This window comes from Danio rerio, chromosome 22, assembly GCF_052040795.2.
Source record: "Danio rerio strain M-AB ecotype USA chromosome 22, GRCz13ab, whole genome shotgun sequence".
NCBI classification, from domain to species: Eukaryota; Metazoa; Chordata; class Actinopteri; order Cypriniformes; family Danionidae; genus Danio; species Danio rerio.
In genome coordinates this window covers 41,086,894-41,100,633 of record NC_141042.1, presented here as the reverse complement: position 1 = coordinate 41,100,633, position 13,740 = coordinate 41,086,894, and the positions used below count along the sequence as shown (strand labels likewise).

The 13,740-nt window shown below is 39.3% G+C and overlaps 1 long non-coding RNA gene across 2 annotated transcripts; it reads right to left on the bottom strand.

Moving 5' to 3' along the window:
• Positions 1-42: 42 nt before the first annotated feature.
• Positions 43-12,676, bottom strand: si:ch73-197b13.1. Of its 2 annotated transcripts, none has more exon segments than NR_120389.1 (3): positions 43-558; positions 2,376-2,523; positions 12,531-12,676. It is a non-coding gene; the product is annotated as a si:ch73-197b13.1 (long non-coding RNA).
• Positions 12,677-13,740: the final 1,064 nt, after the last annotated feature.

The window sequence follows — 13,740 nt, the reverse complement described above, 5'->3', positions numbered from 1 at the left end:
TACCGACATTTAAATGGATTGGTTTACTTCTTATCAGGACACGGTAACGGCAGTATCAACAGTATGAAAACCCCACCGGCACGCTAGTTAGCCTACTAGCTCATGGTGATTATACACGTTGTTGTTTTTATTTCAGTTTTTCTATATTTTCCACCCACACACACATCATTGGGAATCTAAAAGAATAAAAATCCCTGAAATCCTGATCAGAAAACACAGGAAAGGAAAGCACTGTCAACCAAAAGAGTAATAATGTGCTGTCACACGCTGAGAGCCGAAGCATGACAGAGGTGTTTTTCTTTTTTAGAGAGAGAGAGAAAGATGAACAAATGTCTGTGGGTGCGAGGTCTCAGTCGGGGGGTCTGGATCTTTGTGGAAGATCCCTCATTTTCACCACAGACTCGCTCCTGCTTCTGCTTTGGCGTTTAGTTCGTGTGTTTGGCAGCGATGGGAAAGCCGGTGTTTCTGTGTGATGGTTTTCTGCGTTCATGTCGACGGCAGACGGAGATTTCTTCGGTTTTGTAGACTCAAGTAAAGTGCGGCATTCGACTGCAAGTTCTGAAACACAAGAAGACGTGCGTAAGAGTTCTGCTTGGGGGTTTGCAATCAGAAAATGCCATCGTAATGGAAATCCATGGGGCAAAAAAAGCCCCCAACATAATGAAAGGGGAGTCAATTTGAATGTACTGAGTTTTCAAAAAAATCCAAACATTTTCCCAAAATATGTGTCAAAATACGGTTTTCATTGATTTTTGATCTCATTTGCTGAAACACAGAGAAAGTTGTGGCCTAATTATGCTTTAAAAATCAGCCCGTAGTGCATGAAAACATCCCCAATACCACACATAGGGTTAACCAGCATTTAAAAGATTATAAACTAAGGTAAATAGTGACATTATTATCCACAATTGCAAGTATGGGACGGCTAAATTGATTGAAAGGTTAAAGTTTTCCATAAATTATAGTTAAAGGATTGAACGGTTGAGCATTTAGAAAATTATACTTCATTTTTAGTTACAGGTTACTAACATTTTTTCAAAATATCTTCTCTTTTCAAGAGGAAAAGCTATCAAGAATGCATGATTACAGAAAAGCTAGTCCATGCTTTTATGAGCTCTATGCTGGATTACTGTAATGCTCTGTTTGCTGGCTGCCCAGCATCCTCTATTAACAAACTTCAATTAGTACAAAATGCAGCAGCCAGAGTTCTTAGCAGGTCTAGAAAATATGATCATATCACCCCATATTTATCCTCCTTACACTGGCTGCCTGTTCAGTTTCATATTGATTTTAAAATATTGCTTCTTACCTATAAAGCTTTAAATAATCGAGCTCCTGTTTATCTAACCAACCTTCTGTCTTGCTACAATCCAACCCGCTCTTTAAGATCTCAAAACTCAGGGCTTCTGGTAGTACCTAGAATAGCAAAGTCCACTAAAGGAGGTCGAGCCTTGTCATTTATGGCTCCCAAACTCTAGAATAGCCTTCCTGATAATGTCCGAGGCTCAGACACACTCTCTTAATTCCAAACTAGATTAAAGACCTGTCTGTTTAGTAAAGCACACACTCAGTGCATCACTTAGCGGTATGATACATGTACATATTCTCTATTTCCACCTGGGGATAATCATCCCGAGGCCCTCAGACTATGCAGGGCCACTGATTCAATCCAAGACCAGCGATGAGATGATCCCAAGGTTTCCATAATCCTGGACCAGGCCGTATCCTGAGCAGCTGCTGTGGTGGTCATGGAGGAGTGAAGAGCTTGAGACTGATTCTTGAGTCTTTGCTGAGCTCCAGCATTCTCCATCCTCCTGCACTTAAACTGCAGCTCTGCATAAGACGTTTGGCCAGTGGAGAATTGGTCGTCCCCAACTTAGCCTGGTTTCTTTTGAGGTTTTTTAATTCTTCACTTTCACCAGTTGAAGTTATTTCCTTGCCGCTGTTTCCACCGGCCTGCATGGTTCGGGATCTATAGAGCTGCGCATCCATGGATTTGCTCTTCAGTGTTCGGACTCTCAGTAGTGATTTTTAAACCACACTGAACTGAGCTAAACTGAACTGAACTTAAACTCTGAAAACTGAACTGCACTGTTTACATTCGCTATGATCTTCTATGTGAAGCTGCTTTGACACAATCTACATTGTAAAAGCGCTCTACAAATAATGGTGAACTGAATTGAATCTGTTCAAATATATCATTTATAAGGTCTGGACTGCATTTCCATTCTTCATTTCATGCAATTTCATTCCTTTCCGAGACATGCAATCAACATTCAACAAAATGGCTCTATAAGCATTTCAGAGGACGGATTGGAGTGTCGGGGGTTTGAGTGTGAGAGGTCACTCTGACATGCAGCAATAACCATATTTACCGCTTACGTGGCCTTTGCTACTTTCGTGCGTTTCATCCTTTTCCTCCGCATGAGGGTGACCTGAGGCCTCTTCAAGCCCGCGATGAGCAGCAGCAGTCTGGGTCGGGACTTGGTGAGCCAGCTTCTCAGTAGCGTCCCCTTGGGAAACCTGTAGGAATACAGCAAAACCCTTCAATAAACCTTCCTCCCCATTCTCCTAATTTACCATAGATCGGCTGGCATGGCGGCCCAGTGGTTAGCACTGTTATCCCCACAGCAAGAACACTGGCGGCCCTGATCCTGCCAGGCCAGTGGGTGTTTCTGTGAGGAGTTTGTATGTTCCGCTTGGGTTTTCCCCGGGTTCTCCAGATTCCTCCCACCATCCAAAGATATACACAATGCATAACATAAACAATGCTCCCTTCTTCTCACATGTTCCCTTAGCTACTGCAGCCGGGGAGTTCTGAGATCCACCGAGCTCAAGCTCCCCTCTCGCTCTACCAATGGGAGGGAGCCCTGGGCTCAGGATGGATCATCAGCTAAGTGTGCACTCGTGAAGGCCAATTTAGTTCATCAATTCCTCTATAGCACATGTGTTTGGACTGTGGGGGAAACCAGAGCACCCAGAGGAAACCCACGCCAACACAGGGAGAACATGCAAACTCCACACAGAAATGCCAACTCATCCAGCCAGGACTCAAACCAGCGATGTTCCTGCTGTAACACCCCATTCACACGGGGCTTCAGCGTCAATGCTTCTCATTCACTTTGAATGGGTGACGTCAGGCGTTGTCGAACTGCATTGTGGATCCGTCGGTGTCGCTTCAGAGGCGTTGCTCGCGGCAGAAGTTGGGACTAGCTCAACTTTTCAAGCGTCAGCCAATCAGATCGCTGTATGCAAATACACCAGCTAGACAGTGGCCTATTGCTGACTGAATTCCATTGGCTGACGCTGCTATGACGATCGCTTTAGCTTCAACTTCAGACACGCCTTCAGTCAAGCGTTGATGCTGAAGTCCTGTGTGAATGGGACGTAAGGCGACAGTGCTAAACACTTATTAATTTTTTAAGATAGGATTTTAAGTCGGGTTTAATTGTGTTGAATGGAGATTTAAAAGGACAGTTCACCCCCAAAAATGATCTTTATTGATCCTCCACTTGTGTCAAACCAACGCAATCTCATGACAATTCGTAACTTTTTGATTTAGTGGTTAATTCGTATGAATTCGAACGATCTAATTTGTACAATCTAGTACGTTTTGCTCATCACAAAATGACGGCCGGGGTTAGGGGTGGGGTTGGGGGCCACGCCTCCTTTTTAAAATCGTACATTATCGTAGGACTCAACTCGTATGAGTTAGCCACTGACGAAACGTAAAATACTTACGTTTCATCGTGAGGTCAGGCTGTTTCAAACATGTTTGAGTTTCTTGAGATATACTGAAGGATGCTGGGAAAAAAGATTGCCACAGTATTTTTGAATGGCTGCTTTTCCTAACATTCTTCAGAAAATCTCGTTCTGTTTTGTTTTTTAGTTGAAGAAAAAAGTCAAAGTGGATGACGCAGTGGTGCAGTAGGTAGTGCTGTCGCCTCACAGCAAGGAGGTCACTGGTTCGAGCCTCGGCTGGGTCAGTTAATTTCTTTTTTTTAGACCGAGCTCCCGACTCTCTGTGGTGGTTAAAAATCCCAGGATGTCCTTCGAAAAGTGTAGGGGTTTAACCCCGGCATTCTGGCCATATCTGCCCACTGGCCTCGGTCCATAATGACCTCCTAACCATCCCCATATCATAACTGGCTTCATCTCTCCGTCTCCTCCCCACCAATCAGCTGGTGTGTGGTCTGGCACGTCATCCAGGTGGATGCTGCACACTGGTGGTGGATGAGGAGATTCCCCCCTTTGTGTAAAGCGCTTTGAGTGCCCAGAAAAGCGCTGTATAAATGTAAGGAAATATTATTATTATTAAATCCTACCCCTTAGCCCTTCCCCTTACCCCTTGTTTTGTTCACGCCAAGGGGTAGTGGTGTCCCAATTGTCTTTAACTTGAAGGTGTAAGGCTAAGCAGAAGGGGTGAATACCCCTTTGATTGGAGATTTTCCAGGACCACACTAGAAACCAAGGGCTAAGAAAATTTCCCAGAATACACCAGCCACAACGGCAGTATTGCTGAACCCGGAAATAAGGAGATCCACAAATTAGTATATTTTGTCAGTGAATTTTTACAACAAACAAGCAGATGTTTTAATATATTCATAACCAGTTATTCATGTTTAAGCAGTCCCACAATATTTTGACACTCGATGACACTCAAACACCCTGTCAGAAATGTCTAGTGGCTAGGAGGGGCGCAACTGCACATTTACTGAGGGGTATGTAGGTTTGAGTTCTCAAATAAAAATATTTAAAATGAATTATGCATCTATATGATATATAATAAATTTCTAAAAACATGAATATAGTATAAAAAATGGATCTTGATAGAGGGATTAATAAACATTTCAGTTCCAAAACATGTGAATATTGTGACTGTTCACGTGTCAGTTTACAGCCTAATTCACATATCTCACGATCTGAATGATAATAATAAATAAGAAGTATTGTTTTAATATTGGACAACACTTGATGTTTCTATCTCTGTCAGTGACGTTTGTATTGGAGTACATTCTCTGAGTGCTTCTGTCACTGTGTTCAATCCTTTCTGTGCAAGACTGTACGGTATGGTTAATGCCACACGGACTGTAAAGTGTTTAATATTGGTGGTTCATTTTAAAATAAAGATAGCGAAATGTTCATTAAGAGTTGCATTTTCTGCTGGAGGACACAGCTGTGCCGATGAGGTGAACGCCGAGAAAACCCGACTGCTCCTCACACACTGAGATACAGGTGATACAAGGTTATCAATATCACAGAACTGCAAATAAGCAGATAGTGTAACAATTTATCAATAGACACACACCTCGCCATCTCAATGTCCACAGATGTGGTTTAACGATCAAGTGAAAAACAAAGCCGAATTCTGCTGCCATTTTCATAACAAATTTAAAGGGGACTGAGAAGATAATTTAGGGTGCTTTCACATCTGTAGTTGGCTTCATTTGGTCCGCACCAAGCGCAATAAATGATGCATTGTTGCATCTTCTGCCGTCTTTGGGTCGTTTTCACACCACACTGCTGGCTTTGGTCCGAACCAGTTGAAACGAACCAAAATGCAGTCATCTGACAAAATCCACATCTCTCATTGGCCAGATGTTGTTGAACATAGTTCCCAAACTGCTTATTGATTGGTCAGAATTCACGTGCGGGAAAATGCCAGTGAACTCCCGCAGGTAAACAAAACCGGCAGACACAAAATGTCGATTTTACTCTGGAGGGACGACTGCGCTGACTTATTGTGCGCCTGCTTTAGACAAACTATACATTTGAAGAATGAAGCGCGGCCGCGGCTGGAAAACAGTGTTTAATGCATCGCTCGTCACTTCAGGAGGAGGCGTGAGTTAATTTAGCTAAACAGCGACATGCTCATCTTGCGGAAATATTACCAACGATCCATCAGGTAATGTTTTTCCCTCTCTCTCTCTCTCTCTGTTGGTAAACCGCTGTCAACTAATATTTTCCTCCATATCCCATAATGCACAGCGCATCGGCCTATGGCAGCTGGATTAGTCCAAAAGGCGCAGTACTGTTTGCGGTTGGGTCTGTTTTAGTACAGATCATTTTCTCACCACAAACGAACCGCTCCAGGGTTCATTTGAAAGCGTACTGAGACCACCTCTTCAAGCAGGTCTCGGTACGCTTATTTGGTCCGCTTTTGGTGCGCACTCGAGTACGATTGCTGCATTCTCACCTGCCCAAACCAACCCTACCAAAAGGGGAAACAAACTCTAGTGCGATTCAATCCAACTAAATAAGGCAGGTGTGAAAGCACCCTAAGTGTACAGTTGATGAGCTAATCGCAAAAGTTTTAAGGGGGCTGAGTAGAAATATAGGGGAGCTACAGCCCCCTACATTCACCTACACCAAAACACAAAGATCAGATAATTGGCGCATACCAAATGTATTAACACAATGAAATTAAACAGCACTGAACTGAATGTGCTGTAACTTACTGAACACACCCAAGTGTGTATTTCTCCCTGTATAAAGTTATTAATTAACATTTTTTCAATGTAGTCCCATCACCAGATTACTTAATACTGTATACTCCCCACTGTACACATTTATAAACATAACTAAAGTAAAGAGGCTGAATGGAGGAGGCTCGTTCTTTATCCTCGTGCTGCAGATGCTCTGTTTAACTGTGTTCTCGCTAGTGAAGCGTTCAGTTTTTACACTTACAAAGTCGTCATGTAAATAATGAATGCACCTGACGCAACTGACTCTTAAAGGGAATGCGAGACGAGATTGATTGGTTTAATGCAGGTTCTGCTCATAAACACACCCAGAACACATTCAGAGAATCAGCACAACCCTGTTAGACCATGCACAGTGGCGTAAAGCATATTTTTCCATCCTCATTCATTAATTTTCTTGTCAGCTTAGTCCCTTTATTAACCCGGGGTCGCCACAGCGGAATGAACCGCCAACTTATCCAGCAAGTTTTTTTTCACGCAGCGGATGCCCTTCTGGGAAACATCCACACAAACATTCACACACAAAGCTTTGAGATAAGATTTACTTTATGCAAGTGTATTCATTTAGAGTGGTTATCCAGCCTGATCTCACGAGAAAACAAGTATTTTACGTTTTGCCAGTTTAGTGGCTAATTCGTACGAGTTCAGTCGTACAAAATTGTACGATTTTAAAAGAAGGCATGGCATCTAACCCCACCCCTAAACCCAACCATCATTGGGGGATGAGCAAATCGTACTAAATGGTACGAATTAGTTCGTACGAATTCATACGAATTAACCACTAAATGAGAAAGTTACGAATTGCCGTGAGATTGTGTTGGGTTATCCCAGAATAAAGATGTTAGGGGCTATTCAATAATATATAATTATAATAATAATAATATTAAACAAGTTGTTATATTATTTGAAAGTAAATAAATATTTTTAAATGTATTTATAATTATTATTTTAAATGTATATAATTAAAATATATATGCAAATATTTAAAATATATATAAAGTCAAGCACATTGTGTCTTTATTTCTTGGGGGACAGGGAGGGGGTATGTTTGGGGTGGTTTCGCCCAGGGTGCCAAACTAGAACCGCCACTGGCCATTTTAATATTACTCATTCTCTGCACTGAAATCTCTACCAATTTCTACCAAAATCTAATTTGAATCATTTACTGTGTTCAACACATTGCCTCTATAGGCTTTTCTTCACCTGGTTATAATTCTACAGATTTTACAGAAAAATCATCTGCAAGCACGTTTGCTATTTGCCAACTTCTCAATCTATCTCGATCTTCACTGAAAACTCCTCAGATTTCCACAGATACTGAATCTGAGTCATTCATCATATGCGTTAGTCAAAATTTTAGCTTCGACTGCTTATAAATTCTACAGATTTTACAGCAAAACCATTAAAAAACACATTAGACATTTGTCAATGAGATAAACTTCCCAATCTCTGCAGATTTCCACATACTGAATTTGAATATGTTTTTACCAATTGGTTTATTCAACATTTTTGCTTCGACTGGCCATAAATTGTACAGATTTTATAGCAAAATCATCTGCAAACACATTAGCCAATTGTTTTTCAGATAAACTTTACATTCTATCTCGATTTACATTGAAAACTCCTCAGATTTCCACAAATACTGAATCTGAATCGTTTATCATATTCATTAGTCAATAGTTTTAGCTTTGACCGGCCATAAATTGTACAGATTTTACAGCGAAATCATGAAAGAAAAACACATTAGCCAATTGTCAAACTCCATATTCTATCACGATTTTCACTGAAAGCTCTGCAGATTTCCACAAATACTGAATCTGAATCTTTTATACGCAATTGGTTTAGTTAAAATTATAGCTTCGACTGGCCATAAACTCCACAGATTTAACAGCAAAATCATCATTAAAAAAAAAACCACACACATTAAACATTTGTGATTGAGATAAGCTTCCCCATCTCTGCAGATTTCCACAAATACTGAAACTGAATCGTTTCCACCAATTGGTTGATTCAACATTTTAGCTTCAACCACTTATAAATTATACAGATTTTACAGCAAAATCATCATCAAACACATCAGCCAATCGTCATTGAGATAAACTTTCCAATCCATCCCAATGTTCACTAAAAACTCTGCAGATTTCCACAAATACTGAATCTGATTTTTCATATTCATTAGTCAAAATTTTAGCTTCGACTGGCCGTAAATTCCACAGATTTGACAGTACAAACATAAAAAAAACACAATAGCCATTTGCTTTTGACATAAACTTCACAATCCAACTAGATTTTCACTAAAAGCTCTGCAGATTTCCCCAAGTACTGAATCTGAATCTTTTATCGCCAATTGGTTTAGTCAAAAATATAGCTTTGACTGGCCATAAACTCCACAGATTTTACAGCAAAATCATAGAGAAAAAAACAAACACACACATTAGACATTTGTCATTGAGATAAACCTCCCAAGCTCTGCAGATTTCCACAAATACTGGATCTGAATCTTTTATCTCTAATTGGTTTAGTTTTGAGCTTCGACTGCATATAAATTCTACAGATTTTATAGCAAAATCATCAAAAAGCACATTAGCTCATTTGTCATTGAGATAAACTTCACATTCTATCTACATTTTCACAAATACTGAATCTGAATCTTTTCCCGCCATTTTTTATTACAAATTTTAGCTTCGACTGGCCATAAATTCTACAGATTTTACAGCAAAATCATCAAAAAAACACACATTAGCCAATTGTTTTTGAGATAAAAAACTGTTTTTGAGAAAGCTCTGCAGATTTCCACAAATACTGTATCTGAATCATTTCCCGCCATTTTTTTAATTAGAAATTTTAGCTTTGACCACTTATAAATTCCACAGATTTTACAGCAAAATCATCAAAAAACAGACATTTGTGATTGAGATAAACTTCCCAATCTCTGCAGATTTCCACAAATACTGAATCTGAATCGTTTCCGGCCAATTGGTTTATTAAATTTTTTTTAGCTTCGACTGCATATAAATTCCACAGATTTTACAGCAAAATCATCAGCAAACACATTAGCCAATTGTCATAGAGATAAACTTCCCAATTTATCTCTATTTTCAATGAAAGCTCTGCAGATTTTCACAAATACTGAATCGCCAATTGGTTTAGTCACCAGTTTAGCTTCGACTGGCCGTAAATTCCACAGATTTCACAACAAAATCATGAGCAAACACATTAGCCATTTGTCATTGAGACAAACTTTATCTAGATTTTCAATTAAGCTCTGCAGATTTCCACAAATACGGAATCTGAATAATTTTCCACATTTTCTTTTTATTCAATTCAGATTTTCACAAATACTGAATCTGAATCTTTTATCGCCAATTGGTTTGGTCAACATTTTAACTTCGACTGGCCATAAACTCCACAGATTTGACAGCAAAACCTTAAAAAAGATTTTAAAAAACCTAAAAAGCACACATTAGCCATTATTTATAGGGATAAATCCCTGCAGAGTTGCACAAATACTGAATCTGAATCTTTTCCGGCCAATTGGTTTATTTAGCGTTAGCTTTGACTGGCCATAAATTCTACAGATTTTCAAGAAAAATCATCCAAAAAAAAGGCATTAGCCATTTTTCTAAAAGCAATTCCCCAATCTATCTCACTCTTGACTCAAATCTCTGCAGATTTCCACAAATAGCTAATCTATATCTATTCCTACCAATTTTTAATTAAAACTTCATCTTCTGGCCATAAATTCCACTGATTCTAATTAATGGACAACACAAGTAAGCCGGAAACTTGCGTCCTGATAAAGTGAAGCGTTTCCACCGAACAGCAGAACACAGTACCTCAACCAGTAACACTCCTCACCGAAGCCCCATAGCAATAATGCTAGCGTCCGCGTTCACACACACCACACGGTCACATAATAGGACTTTCAGATGAAGGCTGGCAGTATAACTGCCCCAGCTTTTATATACATGTCTCGCACATCTGACTGCTGAGCTCGATGGAAAATAAAAAAAACCTTCAATTGTTTCAGCTTTTGCTGGTCGAGCGCGACCCGACAGGCCAGAGAGAGATCTAGCAACGTTTGGATGCTACGTCCACGCTGAAGCCATTGTTGTTCCCTCAGAGGGGCTCCATGTTAAATCAACATTGTTTGCTTTGAGGCCTTGTTGTTTTTCTTTTTCCTCGTCCAATTCTATCTCTCAGGAGCTTGCCTTTAAAATATCTCCTACAGGAGTTGTGTGTTTACTCTTTCATACTCTTTGGTTTGAGCTTTGTTTTTAATCAAGATGTACAAAATTGAATATCTACTCCACAGATGACGTTTTCTTCCGGAATTGGATTCATCCTTATAATAGTCCATTGTTTTTTTTTTAGATCACTTCAGCGATAAGTCATGGCATATCTTAAATATTAACAATATCTTGACGTTTAGCTTGAGTTGTTGAGGTATTTTGGGGCTGAGATGCTTCTGGTCTGCATTTTTTTGCCTTCCTTTTGTCTTGCCAATACAAAGAGGCCTACGTTAGTTATCTGTGTACCAAATATTGGCTTTCTTTGAAGAAATTTAGACTGAAATAAATGCTTAGCATACAATTTTTGAAGTAGAGTACATGAAGTAGCACTCCCAATTTATCTCGATTTTCACTGAAAGCGCTGCAGATTTCCACAAATACTGAATCTGAATCATTTCTCGCCATTTTTATTCAATAATTTTAGCTTCGACTGGCCATAAATTCCACAGATTTCACAGTAAAATCCTCAAAAAACACATTAGCCAATGTTTTAGAGATAAACTTCACAACCTATCTTGATCCTCACTGAAAGCTCTGCAGATTTTCACAAATACTGAATATGAATCTTTTATTGCCAATTGGTTTAGTCAACATTTAAGCTTCGACTGGCCATAAACTCCACAGATTTTACCGCAAAATCATCAAAAAAGATGTCTAAAAGTGGATGTTTACTTCACAGCTGACACGTTTTCTTCCGGAATTGGATTCATCCTTATAATAGTCCATTTTTTTTTAGATCACTTCAGCAATAAGTCATCTGGTCTCCAAATATTAACAATATCTTGACTTTTAGCTTGAGTTGTTGAGGTATTTTGGGACTGAGATGCTTCTGGTCTGCATTTTTTTGGCTTCCTTTTGTCTTGCCAATACAAAGAGGCCTACGTTATTTATCTGTGTACCAAATATTGGCTTTCTTTGAAGAAATTTAGACTGAAATAAATGCTGAGCATACAATTTTCACTTACATAGAAATGGCAATTCCAACATTGGATTAAACTTGACATTTTTGAAGTTGAGTATATGAAGTAGGTTTTATTTTCCAATAATCGTAGCAATCTTGAAAAATAATGACTTTTAAATGTAAAACAACTGCTTAAATGTCAGTCTATATCAGCCATAAGATTATAAAACAGACTTATCTGGGTTAAAAGACAACATATGTGCTTACCATTAATTACAAAATTATCGTTTTTTAATGTCAAATAATCTCATCAAGGAAATTTAGTATCACAGTTTGTCCCTGAAATATCAATTAATTGCTAGTTTAAGTCTTTATATTTTACCACATTGATTCAATTATCTAGGTTTACCCTTTCAGTATTTAATAATTTAAAAAATACCTATTTAGTATGATATATTAGGTCAGAATAAATAGATTTCAGGTAAATATGCTGAATGATAATGCGACATTTTCACTTTTGGTGTCAATGGATTTGAATAAAGCATTAAAGGAGACTCTTATATATAAAACCAATTTTGTGCACTGAATTTAACACCAAAACATCCTTAATAATACTAATATTAATAAGAAATTACTTTAAAGACTACAAGACAACAATAACAATAGGAAATACAGTATAAATCCGCCCAACTCAAAACATTTAGTCCAATAAAGAGAAATAAAATCATTTAAGCCAAGCAGAGCGAGTTCAGATCTCGATCAATAAATCATACATAAGCACTCCATGTCTAAGGATAAACAGCACAAGTTAATCCCAGCATCTTAATAATGAATAAAACAGAAAGTGTTTCTTACCAATTGACTCCGCACATTTGTTAGGCTATGCCCCCTGCGCCCTGCTAAGCCACATATATGATGCTAATGGACTTATTAGTGTCACGCTAGAAAGTTCAACCAGGATGGAAAAAAACAAAATCTGCAGGGACAATAGGAAGTGCAGCGGCTCCATGGGGCGACGAGAGGGGGGTGGTGTTTCAACAGGACGGTCCACTCAGCACTTCTCTGAGCGGGCAACAACGGACGATCCCGGGCTCAGCACCAATCACAGCGCTCGCTCACATGGTTTCCATGGCAGCCAGCACCTCTCCCGTATAAAACACTGGCACAATGTGGAGAGAGGTCAGCCAAACTACCATCCTCTGTTTTAACATGTGCAAAATAAACTCCTCTGAGTGCACATCAGCTGTATTTGTGCTTTGCACTGTACTGTATATTTAGCACTACATATACAGTTGAAAGTAGAGGTTTACATATGTTCTGAAAAAGAGGAACATAACCATTTTTAAAAAAATGTCTGATGGTAAATCACTAAACGTTTACTATTTTAGGTCTGTTAGGATTACCTAAATGATTTACATTTGCTCAATGCCAGAATAACGAGGGAATTTGTTATTAATTTCAAGACAGTCAAAAGTTCACACACATTTCCTTGCTATTTTTTAGCTTTGCTTTTAAACTGTTTAACTTTGGTCAGATGTTTTGGGTCTCCTTCCACAAGCTTCTCACAATAGTTTGCAGGAGTTTTGGCCCATTCCTCCTGCAGAATTGCTGTAACTGAGTCAGATTTGTAGGCTGTCTTGCTCGCACAAGCTTTCTCAACTCTGCCCACACATTCTCTATAGGATTGAGATCAGGGCTTTGTGATGGCCACTCCAAAACATTCCCTCTGTTGTCCTTAAAGCACATGTGAACTCATTTGGCAGTGTGCTTAGGGTCATGGTCTGTCTGGAAGAGCCATTTGTGGTCAAGTTGTAATGTCCTGGCTGATGTGTTGAGATGTTGCTTCAGTATTTCTCCATAATGTTCTGTCTTCATGATGCCATCTATGCTGTGAAGTGGACCAGTCCCTCCTGCAGCCCCACAACATGATGCTGCCGCCCCCATACTGCACAGTTGGGATGGTGTTCTAGGCTTGTTCCCCTTTGTCCTCCAAATGTAACACTGCTCATGATGGCCAAACAGTTCAATCTTAGCTCCATCAGAGCACAGGACATGTCTCCACACA